Source organism: Ambystoma mexicanum, chromosome 14, assembly GCF_040938575.1.
Source record: "Ambystoma mexicanum isolate Mex_15411 chromosome 14, UKY_AmexF1_1, whole genome shotgun sequence".
In the NCBI taxonomy this organism is placed as follows: Eukaryota; Metazoa; Chordata; class Amphibia; order Caudata; family Ambystomatidae; genus Ambystoma; species Ambystoma mexicanum.
Window position 1 is genome coordinate 395,912,303 of NC_090940.1, and position 18,261 is coordinate 395,930,563.

Sequence of the window (18,261 nt, forward strand, 5' to 3'; positions counted from 1 at the left end):
AAAGAATATATACATGCACGAGCTCGTGTCAGGCAAATCATCTAATGCGCAAAGCAAACACATACAACGCTGCTGGGTGCATGGAACAGTGAGCGGTTCCATTGCAGTATTAACCACCAGCATGGCGTCTACAGCTGATACGCTTTCTGGTGGAATGTCAGCCCTCTAGTTCCTTATTGGGACTCTGTATGTGGGCTGTCGTCAGCGTGTGACGCTGTTCGCTCATTGGAGCATTCAGCTGCTGCAGCCCGAGTGGCTGGGCGGGGCGGATGGTTTTGAACGGTAGTGTGGCGCCAGTCTGAAGTTTCAGGGGACTGTGTATGGCCAACTGAATACGCCTTTGAAAGCCAGCTCCCTTCTTGTGGCAAGAGATCGGTGAGTGTTTACCCAGAGAAAGACTGAACCAGACGAGACTACTAATTGTACTAATGGGGGGACGCTCTCCTCCCCGTTTCGTCTCTTTACAGGATCTGTCGTTCTCCCTTACTCCTGGTTTGCGTTTTGCCCAGCATATTAACAATCAGGGGCGCCAAGTACGGGGGCTGCGGGGCTCGCCCCCGGCAGAATGAAGTCGGGGCTGAGCCCCAGAGAGAAGAGACGCAGTATGGATGGCCCTTTGTTCCATCCATACTGTGTCTCTCTCTGGCGGCCCGGGTATAAGCCGGGGAAAATGTTGTTTAGAAATTGTGGGACAGATGCAAAGCAAGAGGCGCTTGCTTTGCATCAGTCCCTCAATTTCTAAAAATCGTTTTGGGTTGGATATACTTCTACATCTGTGCATCGTGGTGCACAGATGTAGAGGTACACCCAACCCAAAACGATTTTTAGAAATGGAGGCACAGATGCAAAACAAGTTTGTCCCTCAATTTCTAAAAATCGTTTTGGGGTGGGTGTATTTGTACATCTGTGCACCGCTCTTGGCAAGAGGGTTGAACAGATGTAGAGGTACAGCCAACCCAGAAGGATTTTTTAGAAATGGAGGCACAGATGCAAAGCAAGTCTGTCCCTCAATTTCTAAAAATCGTTTTGGGTTGGGAGTATTTGTACATCTGTGCACTCCTGTTGGCAAGAGGGGTGCACAGATGTAGAGGTACACCCAACCCAAAACGATTTCTAGAAATGGAGGCACAGATGCAAAGCGAGAGAGGGGGCAGGGAGAGGGCAAATGAGACTGTTTGCATGTCTCTGAGTGTGCACGTGGTGAGGGTGAATGCTATGGGCGAGGAGGGAAGGCGTATGAGCCAGCACTTTCTAGTAGAGCTGCCATATTTGAAATGGGGCAATGCTGGTACTCCTCAGTTAGCTCACTATACTCTTGATGGGATAGTACTGCTGTAACAGGGCTTCTATAATTGTTGAATCTTCTAAGTAATAATACTATGCTTTTGTTGAGGCAATGCTAGTTCATATTAGTGGGGCTGCTATACTTTTGATGGGACAACATCAGCACCTCTCAGTTGAGCTACACTCTTATTGACAAGGCCCCAGCACTTTTCAACAGATGCATTTCTTTTTATTTTAATTGTTATTTATCCTGCGTGTACTACCCAGAGGTTTCTAAGCGTGGACCGAGGGAGCTAACCTGTGTTGCTCTGTGTAGTCTTGCTTCCAAGCGAGCACGTTGCCCCCTGAGCTATCCTTCCGATACTCTAAAGATCTGAAGTAAATTTAATGATACAGAACTGTTGAGCAAGTCTGTCATCATCAGAATAACTCAACACTGTCGTGGTTATACAAGAGCTCATATATTTAAAGGGATGGAATTACTCGGAATGTAGCAGCACTATTCAGTAACCCAAAGTTCTTAAGCATAGTTAATGTGAAAATACTACACTTCTCACCGTTGGGACAGTACTGCCACTTCTCACAGAGGCTTCTTCACCTTTTATGGGGCAGCACTGATCCAGCCTACTGCTCACATGCTCAGAATGGTCATTTCCCAGCAGGACTGCAACACTATACCATTGTGTTCTGAGTGCTTCTTCACCACCAATGTGGATTCATGGCTCTCTCCTAGTGTCTAAATAGATCTGTCTACATTCAATTGGCAACAGGCATGTCCGGAGCTGCCTGCTGTCCAGAAGCTGCTGCTCAGGATGTTGGGAGCCTGTCGGATAGCAGAATCAGCAAGGTCTTAAAACCTGCTCACTCCTGGAGGGGCCATGGGGCAAAATGAGCCTGATCCCACATACAGGGGGTTGTTACCCCTTTATCTCTCCTGAATGAAAGAATGAGCTCTCTCAGACACAAGTTATCACCCCTGCACACACATTGAATGAACATGGGATGGATCTATAGATCAAGAAAACTGGAGTGACAATTCAGTGTTTTAACAGAAATATAATGGTCTTCCCAGATGGGAGACTGACCCCGTTAATATACATGGGGTCACTGAGATGACCAAGAGTGAAACTGTGCATTCAGTTGTGAGATTACCAGAACGGTTGATACTATGCATGAAGGAGTGAGGGGCCCACTCAATATATCACACTGTTTATAGGTGTGAGACCCATCCTGAATGCTTGCCCAAAGAGCCTTGGCCAGAGTTTCACACTGAAGAAGTGAGCATGTGATCCGGGGTCTGCAACACCCCCCCCCCTCCAATTGCAAGATTTGCACCAAATTAGTGAGATAAGGTAGGCGGCACACGCACAGTCTTTGCTCTGGCGTTTGACACACTCACAGGATGGGACGGCATTCCATCCTAGTTGTGTTGCTCTGCCTTTTGAGGGCTACTACAACCTGGATGACTATAGAGGGGTGGAGTAGGGTCAGTGATGGCCTACTGGAATGCAACTTGAAGGCTTAAATCTCCTTCTTACTTGACTTTAGTATATGCAGTATATGCTAGCCAATGTTTCCACTGTTCTGTGCTGCGCCCCCTCCACCCCAGCTGTGCGCCGTTGCACCAAGTTGGCGACTACATGCAAATTTGCGGTCCTATAACTGCCAGTGATGTCACTTCCTGTATTTTGGGCTCCCCGGGAAATTCATAAGTCGGCTCCCCTGATAACAATGGATCGGTACGACCCGATCACTGCTTTATCACGCCCACACAGAGCTGGGCTTCCTAACAATACTGAAAAGGCGAATGATGCTTGGCAGTACCAAGGGTACAATAATAACCCTTGCAGTGCACTGGGTTACTTTTATCCCGGGCTTCGCACTAGTCACATATCTGTAATACACATAGCAAGCTTGGGCTACATCCATGTGAAGGGGAACTGTGGCAAATGAGTTGCCCGGTGCTAGATCCCATTGACTGTAAACTGAAGCAAGAGGTTGCTCGCCGCTATATCCCTGAGACTAGAGAACTGGGAAGATGAGTGTCCCCACACGACAGTTCTGCTACTTTAGTTTTGCCATTCCGAACCCCCTAATTGCAGAGGGGAAGACACATATTTATTTGCAGAGTAAACGCTCCTTAGTCCCAGCAGCATTCTCTGGACGCCCTTCCCTTTAGATTGGAAGAGCAATCAGAAGAATCTGTCTTCAGAGGAAGTGAGATCTACCTTCCCACAGACTCTGATGGCGTATAGTTTGACCCATCCCACTAACTTTGCTTAGAGCCTTTGCCAGGATGAGTGCTCTGTTTTATTGTAGTTAATCCCCTAGTATTTGTTGGCATTTATCCCAATCTAAAACTGTATTGTGTTGCATGTTTTTTTCTTCTTCTCGGTACACAGATTCCCACAAACTCTGGTTAGTGATATCGGTTCTTAACATGCCTACTCCCCTTTGTGGGTCGTACCAAACGTGAACGGATGAGCATGTTCGTGTGGACCATCCATACACCTCTTTCCCCAGTGCATTGTTTAAGTTGCTTACGGGGACTGTAGTTTAAAAAAGCCATGGACGTTGTTGATTTTTTGATTCGGATATGCCTTGCTTCTGGTACTGCATACCAATATGCTGCATATTGGGCTTTTGCCACACAGCTGATGTTTCTCCAGTTGGAGATTGCTGGGGCCCCTCTAGAATTGGGCAGTCATAACCTTCCAATATCCCATCCGATACCAGTTTAGCAAGTACTGCTGAAAACCGTCTTTGAGAGAATGACAGGGATATTAAAGGAATGGTTCGCCCAAAATGTTTTATTTAAAAAATAGATTGGCATTTTTTTTTTCGAAGTCCCTATGTAAAATTTTGAGCAATTCAAGCTCAAAGATAGCACATGGGGGCATCCATTTTGTGAAATGGATGCCCGCCGCTGTGCTCGCTTTGGCTTTTGCGGCACTAATGAAGGAAAAGCCAGTCAGCTGTAGTAAACAAAAGCTACCACTGGGTGGCTTTTCCTTCATTGGTGCTGTACGTGGAGGACGGGGACCGGAGACTACAGGCAGAAAAGCTGCAGCTGCATCTCGGTAAGTGCTATTTTTTTTAAATAAAAATAAACGCTAGCTGCGTTTTTTTTTTGCTAAGTTTCCCGGGCTGGAGGAGCCCGGAAAACTTAGAAATAAAACCGCAGCTTTAAAAACGTTGTATTTATGTTTGCGGTCGCTTTTGAAGCGACCGCAAACATAAATACAACGTTATTGTGTTTGAAAACGCTGCGGTTTTTCTTTCTAAGTTACTCAGAAAGAAAAACCACAGCGTTTTCAAACACAACCGCGGCCGTGGCTATCACTTTGGGTCTCCGGTGCTCCCCCAGGAGAGCACCGGAGACCCAAAGTGAAAGCCAAGGCAAGCAGAAACACAACACGGTTGTGTTTACATGCCGCAGTGTTTCTGCCTACATCTGATTTCCCATTTGGGGCTCTCTGGCTCCCCACGGGGGGCCCGAGAGCCCCAAATGGGAAATGCTAAATGCTGCAGTGTTTCTGCCTAAATCTGCTTTCCCACTTAGGGCTCTAGGGCTCCCCGTGGGAGCCCTAAAGCCCCAAATGGGAAAGCAGATTTAGGCAGAAACACAACGCGGTTGTGTTTGAAAACGCTGCGGTTTTCTTTCTAAGTTTCTCAGGCTCAGAGGAGCCTGAGAAACTTAGAAAGAAAAACCGCAGCGTTTTCAAACACAATAACGTTGTATTTATGTTTGCGACCGCAAACATAAATACAACGTTTTTAAAGCTGCGGTTTTATTTCTAAGTTTTCCAGGCTCCTCCAGCCCGGAAAACTTAGAAAAAAAAACACAGCTAGTGCTTATTTAAAAAAAAAAATAAATAGCACTTACCGAGATGCAGCTGCAGCTTTTCTGCCTGTAGTCTCCGGTCCGCGTCCTCCGAGTCCCGGCACCAATGAAGGAAAAGCCACCCAGTGGTAGATTTTGTTTACTACAGCCGGCTGGCTTTTCCTTCATTAGTGCCGCAAAAGCCAGCACAGGCGGGCATCCATTTCACAAATGGAGGCGCCCATGTGCTTACTTTTGCACATTTTTGAGCTTGAATTGCTCAAAACTTTACATGGGGACTTCGAAAAAAAAAAATGCCATATCGTTTTTTTTTTTTTAAATATTGCCTATCCATTTTTTGAAATAAATTTTTTTTGGGTGAACCATTCCTTTAATGGAGAGGTAAATGCATTTAGGGAGTACTACTATCATGATTGGACTAACACATACCAGCAGTGAACTGTATCCTTGTCATACTTCAGCCAGATGCCTGTCTCTGGGTGTCGCACCCCAAATATTTCACCAGCTTTTCCTTCTGAACAAAGCCAAGGTTATGTTCAAACGCCAGTTTTAGCTGCCTCGTTGGCAGTATTTGTAGCAAAATCTCACTTTGGGCACCCTTTGTCTATCCAACTACTGCTACATTTTGACATTGGAGTAACTTTGCTGATGTTGGATGAGGCGTTTTCTTATGACTTTGAAGCTGAAGAAGAAGAGGAAGCGTGGCGTAGTATCATTTATTTGCTGATGACACTGCTAGTCTCATAACCAGTTGATCAATGTGGCTGCGATTATTTCCAAAGTTGACTTCCTAAAAAAAATATCACCAGTTGGAACTGGACTCTGCATTCAGATACACTACCATTTCTGCAGCTCGCAAAGGTCTATTAAGGTATAAAACGTAAGGTTTGGGACTTTATCCACAGTCATGGTATCTTGGGAGGCAAAAAGGAAAGTGATTAGGCCAATACATCCAACTTCCTTAATTTTAGGCAATTCGAAAAATGTGATGCTGACAAACAGCGCTATGACATTAGTCATTCATACCCTTGACTGTGTTCGGAATAAATGTATCTCGAAGTGCCGTCTATGCGCAACCAATTTTGAATTATGGTATTGATCACAGCCGACACGTGTTTCGACCTTTGCAACAAGCCTCTTTCCAAGAAGACGCCTCGTGGGATTGACTCCATCTTTGAAATATGAAGCATGAGGTATCGGAACCTTGAAACTACTGCCTTTCAAATTACAGAATATATAATACATTGGGTTAACTCGTCGGGAAGGAAGTAGAATCAGATTATCTGATGCATATGGATTGAGGGATAATAAATACGGCATTGAACACATGAGTGCATCTCTGGAATAAACAGGACTTGAATAATATTAGATTCTAATACAGTGTGGAGACAATAAGAAAATTGTCAGGAAGCTCGAGTTGTAATTGGATGAGCTAGCAGCACTAACTCATAACAGGGATACCGACTGCCAGAAGAAGTTGTCTTGAGGACGACCGAAGGTCGAAAACGTGTCAGCTGTGTTCGATACCATAATTAAAAATTGGTTGCTCTCAAGACTGCATTTGGAGATAAATGTATTCAGAATACAGTCAAGGATATGAATGACTAATATCGTAGCACTGTTTGTCAGAGTCACATTTTTTGAATTGTCTATAATCGATTAGGAAGGCTAGGGGTTCTTCCTAATGCTGATACTGCTGCAAATGACACACTTTTAGGAGCACGGCGCACCCTATTCAGGTTACACCCCAATCTCTGGTTCGAATCCTTAATTTTAGCGGTTGACGTTCCGGCATTTTGTGTGTCAGGAAGCACATGATGCACTCCAAAAAATTTGCATGGCTCACGAAGACTTGTACAAACAAAAATGTGAGTTTAATAAGGAACAATGTGAGTGTAACAAACCATGCACAAATTCTACGCACTTGTTTCTAGCCAATAGATGCATGAAACATGATCCTGAAAAAGGGGCTTAAGTCATCTCTGGCCTCTTCATAGCTATTGTCTGTAACGATAATTTCTGGAAATGCCCAGCTATTGAGTTGGATACATTCAGGATTTCACATGGCATAAAACAAGCAGTGTCAAATGGCAATTTGCTGTATGTTTGCTAATTGAATTGACACTTGTGTAGCGCAGCTTGCAATTTAAATGATCCTGTTCAATGAAAGCACCGCACACCCAGCATTTTTCTCTTTCCCTCTGGGCTCTCTCCACCCTCATTTTGCGGTTAACTGTAAGTTCAAAGGGGCTAATGGAGGGAGAGAGAGAGAAACGTGCAGCAGTAATCGTCTCCTTCATTCTTTAAAATGTCAATGGCCTGGTGGGAGTGCTAGCCAAGAAAAGTTTGTTCTTTTTCAAATAATTGCATATCGAAAGTAATCGGGATGATACTTTCATTAAGCTAACCATATTCTGTTTGGCAAAAACCAATGCCATATCATATCAATGTGTGCTAACTTTATTATTTTTTTTAAAAGGCAGTGCTGCAATTCGAGGCCTTAAAGTTTAAGCTGTTATATAATGTATACTTGCAATATTGCTTCTTAAAAACAGTGCGTTGACTCCCTGTTTTTCAGAAAAGTTTGTCAGGGTATCTAAATCTCATAGTGTCAACTATATTTTATGTTGTGGGGGCAGGTGCATCTTATTGATGAGTAAACACTTGAAAATGTGCATGATCACACGACCAAATGCATTTACATCTCTGCAATTTGTTCTCAACCCATTAGCTGATCCCAAACTCCTTGACATTCTGTCTTACCACCCTGTTGCTTTCCACCAGCTACCATGAAAGAGAGATGCCCTCAAACTACAATATTCCACCTAGTTTGTCCACTTCTGTTCCTGCTACACCGTTTGCTCTTCTTATTCTCTCATGTTCTTTCTTCTTAACTTAATGAATACACAGAGCTAACTAGATGTTTATGCAAAGTAGTGATCAATAGTTCCACCCAATCTGTACAACTACACACCTACTGCAATACCATACACTGTAGTTAGCCTCCAGAGCTTGCTTTGCTCTACGAGAGCTGGCCAATCCGTAGGCCGGAAACTTAAGAAGAATCTGCAAGTAGCAACCTGCATTTTTATGCTGGTCCTCTGTGCCTTTGCCAATCCTTCACCCTCTTTTTTGACAGGATGAAGGCTGCGCGATTGTCAGATGAAGGACGCTGACTCTTTGTGGACATTTTTAAGTAAGGTTTATTAAATCGCTCATAAAGGGCTAGCTATAGCTATGGGGTGTTCCCTACCTGAAGAATAACTGAGGTGCGCGTCAGTCATCTTTGCCTCAATGTCCCAAAATAAATTATTCCCATGTCCTATCTGACCCTATCACTTATCGTAACAAAAATATAGGCAAGAGAATGACTCCCTTCTCCCGCTTTGTGCTTCTAGCACTTGTATTCTTGGTATGTAATCTCTTTGGAAACTCTCAGTTCAGATAGTTCCTTTCTCACACTAGACAATTTGCATTCCACTTTAGGCAAGTCTTTGCTTTGTTCAATTTGTTTGGTTATATAGGCTACACAGCCCTTTAGCTCCTGCTATTCTTTCTTATTTCATTCTTTTTTTACTGTGGGTGTCTCACATGTTTTCCTTTTTTTTCAGGATATAAATATATTCCGTGGTTCATCGCCTCCTTCAAGGATTTGTGTATTTCTCTTGTACTTAAGGTATTCTCATTCATTAAGGTTGACCTTGGGCTTCCTCACTTTCATGCAGCTCCCTCTTTGGGAACATTATTATTTCTTTCCTTGTATTAACAGAGGTAAACTTATTGTATTTTTTTCTTTTATCCCCTCCAATGAACAGTCTTGTTCTATGCCCAAATAATCATATTTCATGTGTAAGAAAGAGCATTTTTCAGAGTTATATGCTGTGTACATAATTCTGCAGAGGCAGATCATTTTTACACTTATAATTTAATGTACACTCTAATTATCATTTTACACATTGTTTTTATGACTATGCACGTCTAGTTTACATTCATTCAACCTTGCAGTCAATGGGGTACATTACTATGAATGGTCAGTGGCAGCAGAGTCTTTGCTCAAGGGTGAGTGAATGGTGTAATGACAAACACAGGTCTTCTAGTCTGTCAAATCATCAAGACTACACTTGAAACATCCAAAACCTGACTCTAAAGGAAGTACAAGCGCTGTTCATAAACAAACAAATGAAAGTTACATTTGTAATTGAACTAGAAACTCAGCAAAACCTGTCCCTATGATAATCGAGATAGGTATTTAACTTTATGTAGCGCTTCATACATGGTTCGTCCACCATCTAGGCACTGTGATTATAGTCGATACTCAGTTAACCGACCTCTGAAGGATGTTAGCCAATCAGATAGCTCAGCTAGTTGACCACTCGTTGCTGCGATCTGTGCGCTGTAGTTTGCAGGTTCGAATCCCGGCAAGGCCAACTCAGCCTTTCATCCTTTCAAGGTCGATAAAGGAGTACCAACTTCGGTTTGGTGATAATTGTGATGAATTGTTCTGTGTACAGCGCTTTTGTAAAAAGCAATATATATCTCCATTTGATCATGAGATTAGATGTAGAATTTAGCACAGAGTCCTTGCCTCTCTGCACTTTTGTATCATAACATTGGCATACCACTAGGTAGTAATAGCTCCAGGAAATGAGGACTTTCATTAAACATCAAAAGACAATTCTGCTATCGAACCTCAAAACGCACAATAAAATTCATGTTTGCTTTACTATGTAATTGGCTAGGTTTTTGTATTTTCAACGTTTAAATATATGCAGGAGAGATCAAATGGCCAAACCTTGGAGAAATAATGAAAGGTGTATTCTGTCACAATGCCGAAAGCTGCTGCATGGTAATGATTTCCATAAAGTTTTATGATATGATTGGTTATTTATAATGCGCTTAATACCCAGAGTTTTCCAAGCGTGGACCCGGGGATAGAACCTGTGTTCCTCTGTGTCGGCTTGCTTCCAAGGTGAGCAAGTTGCCCCTGAGCTATCCTCCGGAGAAAGTTTTTGCACACGTTAGCTGGATGTCGCATACATTTTACTCTTGCAAAGGAGAAAAGTATTTTTTACTCTTTTAAACTCACATTTACTCTCAAAGTTTAAAAATAGGGAGTAAAATATTCCCACTTCAGAATCTTATCTGGAGCACTGACTGACAACAAAAGTAGCCAAAAGATTTACTTTTTTGTTCTGTCATACAGGAAATTACAGAGAAAAGGATGACTGCCTTAAACAGGATTTCCATTTGGGGTCATAATCTTAACCCCCTTTTTCGGTCCAGGTTTTTTTCCACAGGACTCCATTCCAGTTGTTTACTGCAGAGATCCGGCGCTTCCAGGGATCCGCACGCACTGACAGGGAAAACAATTATTTTTCTAGAGTGAAAAAAGAAAAGGCAACTTAAGAATCGATTACATCAATCCATTTACTTTTACCTTTTTAAACTCGATAACTGAAATCAAATTATATTATGTATACAAATGCACGTTATGCATAAAATACCAAATAACGCAGTGAAGACATCTTTTTAGGACCATCTGAAAATAACATAAATTAAGAACACTAACACCACATGATACTTCTCAGGCAACAGTCTCAAACCCAACCAATTCTAACACAACACTCCTTTCTCTTAGTTACTTATTTATATTTTGTTAATTGATCTGACCTATCTTTCCCTTTTTTTTTGTCTCTTCAAATCTCGTTTTGATATTTTCAAACTATTTACACCTATTCACCTGCTATGGTAAATCCATTTAATAGGTAAGCACTTCATTTTTCACTCCCTGCTAGTCTCAATTCGCTCTAGCCTTTTCATCTCATGGTTCATTGAAAGGGCTTAATTTGATAAACGTGGAAAAACATCCACTGTTAATTCTCCCTCCTTTTGTTTAACATTTCTTTAGCAATTCTGTAGACCACAGGTGAAACCTTATCCACAATTATATATGGCCCTTGCCATGCTGCAAGAAATCTTGAGTTTTTATGCTTATCTTTTCCAAGTTACATTTGTACACCTGGTCTCCTATTTCATATTCTCTCACATATAGCTTCCTATTGTAATATGACTTTGCACTGTCGGCCGTCTTTTCCAAATTTTGCTGCGCAAATGCGTATTACAAGTGCTTTCTTAGTTCTTCCACATATTCATGGATTGTGGACGCATTTACAAGCACTTGTTAATTTGTTCTGTAAAGAAAGTGTTGTGGCAGACCAATTTTTCTTCCTGTCATGATTTCATGGGGGCTGAGTTTGTTGATTTAGAGGGCGTCAACCTGATAGCCATTAGTACCCATGGCAGCCGCAAATCCCAGCTAGATCCGGCTTCAGCTACAAACATTTTCAACATGTCAACTATCGATCTGTTACACCGTTCCACTCTCCCTGAAGAGGATGGTTGGTAAGAAATGTTTAGCTTCCTCTTCACACCCTAGAATTGCCGCATTTTTGTCATTAATACACTAGTGAAAGGACTTCAACGGTCTGATACTTTTCTTTGATGTAGACCAAATCTTGAGAAAAATATGATTTACAAGTAAGTGGCTGCCGTCTGCGCACTGCAGTATGGAGCTGGAATACACTCCACCCATTTAGACATTAGACAAACGACCGTCTGCATGTACCAGTTTCCCCTTGCTGATCTCTTCACAGTGCCTATATAATCTACCTGCAAATAGGACCATGGGAGTGTCCAAGCACTTTTCATTAATGGTGCTCTATGAGCTGGTGATGCAGGCTGAAACTGCACACACTCTAGTCTAAGCCCTCAGGTGTAGAGCTCAACATCTTGAGACATGTATGGCCAATAGACATAATCTTTTGGTTCCATGTCATTTCATCGCGGGATGTTTTTTCGCTGGGTTTTCTTTTTTACTGCTATTCTTTTAACGAATAAACCCATCAATTCTTTTTCAAAATTATTTTTTGGGGGGGTTACCCCCCGACTCTCATTCCCTTTAATTTTGTATGTATTCCCAAACACCCACACCCCATATATAATTTTCTAACCCCCCCCCCGCCCCAAAATTCAATGGGTTTTTTTCGTTAATAAATTCATGGTAAAAAATATCCCGCGATAAAAGGACGTCGTACCAATCTTTAAACATTTTCTGTAAACCTCTGCACTACCCATTGGATTTGGCCTGTCACAGATTCTCTAATCATCAGTCCATCTTGTAACCTAATTCTCTTTGTCTTTTAATAACCCTCTCAATTCCTCTTTCCCTTTGCAGTCCTCTTCAGTCAGTGGATTTTATTCTTAAAATGGGCCTAGAATAAGATCGTCCTTTTTTTGCCATAAGTCTTGATCTGGAGTATCAAAGCTCCATTGCGCCACAGGCTGTTTTATTTTTTAACGTGTTATCGCATCCACCTGTATTTCACCAAGCAGGAGTTCAATAGGAATTGACTCTCCCATTACAGCTCCAATTTTGGCTAATTGATCTGCCTTATGATTTCCTTCCTTATCCTGTTCTCAAATTACCATGTTTTTCCTCCAATATATTACCAGGTAATTTTCAGACACAAGTTTGTCTATGGCTTTAATCATCTCGCCATGTTTTGGCTTCTTGTTATATGTGAGCATCCCTTTCACATTCCAGCCAGGTAAATACTCCACAAAACTATTTTGTGCATAATCTGAATCGGTGACTAAAACTATTTCTTTGAGTCTATTTTCTACTGCTGTAGATATTGCCTTCTAAATAGCGGCCAGCTCTGCCACTTGACTGCTTTTGGGGCCTATCTTCATGCTTACTCTTGGAATGCTGTCACATTTAAACCATACATTTCCTATTCCTGCTACAAGTTCTTTTTCAGTATCATTTTCTACATGTTATGCACATCCCTACATATACTATTGGTAAATCCTTACATGTTTCTTTGTTGAAGGCCTTGTGTAGGTATTCTTCAAATTCATTTGAATTTGTCTCTAGTTCTGTGTTATCAGGCGCACAGATAGCTGTACAATCATGCAACTCTGCGCTAGCCCTTTAGCAACTGGGCTCTTTTTCTTTTTTTTTTTCTTTTGGGCCCATATCTTACTTTTACCGGAAATCCTTCAAGTGCTAATGTCAATGTTATTTTTGACTGGGCCAAACTCCCTTATCTGATCCTCTTACTTTGCAAAAATTGCAGAGGCTTTTGATTTTGATTTATTTCAACAATCACCTGCTCCCCTTGAATTATGGGATGGAAATGTTGTAACGCCCAGACAGCAGTCGGGAGCGCTTTTTCACATTCACTAAATTTGATCTCTACCTGTGACATTGCCTTGCTAGCATATGCAATGGTTTTGTTATTTGCATTGTGTTCCTGATATAACAATACTGACATACATTGATCTGTGAATCCTAATTCTACAAAGAAATCCTGTTTTTTCATTGGATATGCCAAGCGTGCTTTTATTAGGCACCCTTTTAGCATGGCCACTGCCTCACTTTGTTCCTTTTCCCATTTCCAGGGTACACCCTGTTTCAGTAATCTCAGCACAGGTTGTATAATCTCTGCATAACTTTCAATAATTGTTCTGTTGTAATTTGTCATTCCTAACAAACTCTTTAAACTTTTCAAGTTAGTGGGATCTTTTAGTTTCTGAATTGCTTCCACTTTTTTCTTTTTTGGGTTTCGTAGTCCATGCTCTTCATGGCCTATGAAGTTTATTTACCCTTTTCTGCACCGCTGTGCTTTCTGTAAAGATAACTTTTTTCCCCAGCCCTCTGTAGCTGACAAGTACATGTCTAATCTCATTAAGGTGGTTTTCAGATCTTCATTTTTGATTAGCACATCATCCCCATAGACTATTGTTCCTTTTTCAGCTGCATCCGGGAGTGCCCTGATCTGGAATATCCCAAACTTACTCCCACTGTTGATATACATAAAAGAGGTCCGGGACCATGCATATTGTGATTTGTCAAATGGAAAAGCAAATACGTTCTGAAAGTCTTCAACTAGTGGAATACACCAGTATCCAGGTGAAAAGTGGTAAATACCTTTGACCCGTGAACCTGTGCAAGACCCTGATCATTAAATGGAAAAGGCCACCTTGAAACAGGTACCTTTTTGCTCAATTCTCGTAAGTCTGCACACAAGCGCCATTGGGTTTTAGCACACCTAATATGAGTATTTTATGTACCATGAATAGGCCTAATGATTCCTCTAGATTCTAAACTTTTTTGATTATTTCAGCTAGTGATTCCGAACATGCCAGGGGTAACCTATATTGTCGCACCAATACCAGATTCCAACCATTTCTTTGTGGTAGTGTGGCCACATGCAAATCAGTCAGCCCACAGTCCTAAGCATCTTTGGCAAGAACATGTTTGAAATCCATGAATATTTTCCTCAATTGGTCTTTTTCTTCATTTGTGCAAGCATCTGCAGCTTGAATCTGCTCCTCTACCATTTTAGAAAACTCTGGGAAGTCCTCTAAAGCAGGAACCTCTGTATTTTCCTCTAACCGTGTGGCAGTGTCTCTTTGTAGCGTCGATATACTCAAATATTTTGTAATATTGACATCCATTTCAATATGCTGTTTTTCTCCTTTTAGATTCACCTAATTCGAATAGAATACAATCATCCTGATGACAGCATACCATTTCATTCAGATCATAAGGGTACACAGACTGAGCCTTAAAGATTCCTTTAGGCTTAGACTCCAACGATTCTGGTAATTCACCCTCTGTAGTCACATAGCTTTCCGGAATGTTCCCGATCACTCGGTTACTAAAATTAGCAGTGCAGTAAGATTTCTGTATTACTATTCCAAATGCTGAACCCTCTTCCAAATGAATATCTTGACACTCTTTATTGTCTACCACTATTTGAATGGGTCCACCCCAATCTCTTATCAGTGGTGTATATTCGCATTCTAACCCTTGTTGCTTTATAGATTAATGTAGGCATACAAATTCATCAGAATCTTATCTGTTGTCCTTTCCTGCATTTTAATACTACTGTAAATTGTCTGATAAATGCTGGAATGGTAATATCCTTTTTCACCTGAAGCTCGATTGCATATGGTGTCAATTTGGGCACAATGGTAAGCTTGTCTTTTGTCTTCAAATTCAGGTGCGGCTCCACCCAACCTGGAGCAGACCTTACGAGTTAGGAAGTCTAATACTGTACACATTCTGGCCATGATGTCATTTCCCAAATCATATTTGCTTTGTGTTCCACTCACGATCCACACATTGTGGTGAATGCTTTTAGAGCCAATTGTAGTCTTTAACATGCATCTTCCTACAATTCTTTGTCCCAACTCAAGGTCATCTAGGCCAAAAATAAGTTGATTCTTTATTGTGAACTTTGGGATCTCCTCCCTGTCAATTTTTTGCCGAGTACATTTTTACTAATGATACTCCTTTTTTATGTTTGAGCACCAAGTGGCCTCAATCATTTCAGAATGCCCATTCACATGGATGGGTATCCATGGCTGCCCTTCTCCCATATGCATTTATGAGATTGTTGAAAAGCGTTTTTCCTGATTTAACTCAGGAGTAATATTTGGTTTGCATTTTCATTTAGAAAAAAACGCAACGTGTTTTCATCTATTTCTGTTTATCAGTTTTTCTTCGGCTCCAAATAAATCTCGCAAGACCTGCTTCTCTTTTCCTCCTCGCATTTCATCCTGACACATGAGAATGACAGTGACACTAGTTACACAACCATTCTGAAGATTTACTTCCACTGCAGTTTCTTATTTGGCAACGGTGTGGCATTCGTTTACACTGTTGTTTTGGGTCATTATTTTCTTAGGTCTCCTTAGCTTTTTAGCTAAGGACCGCAAAACTCCATTTATCCAATCCATGAGGGGGGATAATCTCTTCGGGCAATTCGTCCCCATGAGAGAGGGTATTTCATTATTGGGTGTGACCAACACTTCCTGTCTCATCCGAGGTTTCCCTATTTTTATGTCAACTTCTGTGACAGTTTATTTCTTCCCCATTGAAATTGTGCACAGAGCCTTCATTTTGTCTCTCCTTTACATGATTTTGCGGGGCTCTCCCTTCATTGATACTTTTCACCAGTTCATTTGACATTATTGTTGCTTGGGCACCTGTGTCAATCATTGCACATGCATTACATTTTCCTTCAATAGTGATAGGAGCATAGTACCTTATCCTCAAGCTCTCTTCTAATACGCATAAAACATGTGAATATTTTTACAAATTTCAGGACTTTCCTTAGCTCATTTTTTACTTTTTGATAGGCAAATGGGCATATTAAATGACATTTTTCCCTCCTTTTTGCCCACTTCATTTTGAATTTGTCTGTTCTCCTGGGCTCAGAACCCATTTGCAGTGTAGTCACTGACTGCCCCTCTGACTTGGGACCACAAGTGTTCACACCGCAATTTCTCATTTTGCCTTTTCCATTGTGTGGGTCCTCCTCTTCTAACTTCCCCATTGCAACCTATTGGCTTCTGGTGTGTGACACTTGAGTTTTGTTCAGAGTCTGCCATTTCTGTCCCTTGGAATATCCGTGGTTCAAAGCACTCCTCAGGTGATTGACTTGCACCTGCCTTTTGGTCAATATTTCCCTCTAAGTGGGTATCGACAGTATTTTGATTATCAAATAAGGATGATCTGTTGATCCTAATTCTTCGTTTTTGTTTCATTTTCACATTGGATAGTCTTTTTAAATCTGCTTCTCTGTTCTTTGGGTTTCTCTTTTTCCCTTTTTGTTCATCTTCACATACCTGAATGGTCGAGTTCAACTCTAAATTGAACCACACTCCCTTTTTTGTGTGTTGTGACCCTGCCTCACTTTTGTTTGTTTTCTCATTTTTAAATCAGCAAGCAATTCAGTATTTTTATTGAAGGGTGATTCATCTCATCAGGGCAGAGGTCATTAGCTAGTCAATTGTTGTTGCTACGCACCAGATCGCTCCTATGGCCTGCTGCACCTTCACGTGGCTGTTTTTGGACTCCTATCTGTTCAAACAACATTTTGACTTGGGCCTCTAAGCATTGAAACCTGTCCATGTCTCTGAATTCCTCTTTGTGGTCTGGGCCGGTAATTATTAAATTTGTCCTGATTAGGCCTGTTCTGATATCTTTCAGGAGGTTGATTTCTGTTTGTGGTATCTTTGAATTCACGTGACACTGGAAGTGATTGTTTATTTGTATAGCACCTAGTGTTTCAAATCGCTTCATGGAGGGAGGGAGCATGGGAGAATACAGTTACATTCTTGCAGGTCCTTGAAATAAATCAGAATGTTAGAAAAATTATTATATCATATAATAGATAATACAAGTCCATGGAACAATAAGGGAGAGGTGAGGAACGAAAAAAAGGAGACAATACTAGCAGTAACATTACTTTGTCCAACAGCAATTGTTGCAGTGCAAGAGTGACAAGAGGAGGGGAGGTGTGGGAGGGGGGAGAGAAGGGGAGAGGAGAGGAACAAAACAAAGACTATCTGGGGGGAGAGGGAGGAGATGACACAGAGGAAAAGGGGGGACAGACGAGCTATTATCAGAGGTCCAGGGACAGAGCAGGGGGAAGGGGAAGGGAAGATGGCTGCAGAAGGCAGGCAGCTACAATTGCTATGCCTGACGGCAATTGGGGTAGTGCCAGAGATTGACAGAAGGAGGGAAGGGGAGGGTGGGGTGAGGGAGGTGGAGGAGAAAGGGGGGTACGGACACAGGATGATAAAAGCAGCCACCAGGGGATGAGAGGGGGCAAGAGACCCGTTAAGGAAGGCATGGGGTAAGAGGGAGGAGAAACTGGAGACAGTCGCAGGGGGGACGGGAGGGGACAATGAAAAGAAGTGGGGTGGTGCATGGAAAGACTCGGGGGCACAAGATGGAAACGAGGCATAGGGGGCAACACAGATGGACACGGGGGCAGGAGGTAGGCACACAATGGGCACGGGGGCAGGAGGGGCACACAATGGGCACGCTGCAGGGGGGGCACACAGGAACACGGGGGCTGGAGAAGGCACACACAGGAACACGGGCCATGGGGGCCACACAATGTGCACAGGGGCAGGAAGGGGGCACACAGATGAACACAGGGGCACACATACTCACGGGGGGCGTCCCTGCGGTGTTCAGGGGTAGACGGGGCCTTCGATGGTGTGGCCAGCTCCCGCCTCCCGGTTGCAGCCATTGGCTTAAGGGGCCAAGG

At 42.3% G+C, this 18,261-nt stretch overlaps 1 protein-coding gene across 3 annotated transcripts in view; it reads left to right on the top strand.

Moving 5' to 3' along the window:
* Positions 1 to 243: 243 nt before the first annotated feature.
* BUB1B (BUB1 mitotic checkpoint serine/threonine kinase B) overlaps positions 244 to 18,261 on the top strand; it is an 815,340-nt gene continuing 797,322 nt past the window's right edge. Inside the window, exons 1-2 of one of the 3 annotated variants that reach the window (XM_069637518.1) lie at positions 249 to 375; positions 8,740 to 8,804. The gene's annotated coding sequence lies outside the window, so the exon portion shown is untranslated. Of the gene's footprint in view, positions 376 to 8,278; positions 8,325 to 8,739; positions 8,805 to 18,261 lie in introns of those variants that run through there. The other 2 variants (XM_069637519.1, XM_069637517.1) reach the window with 2 other exon arrangements.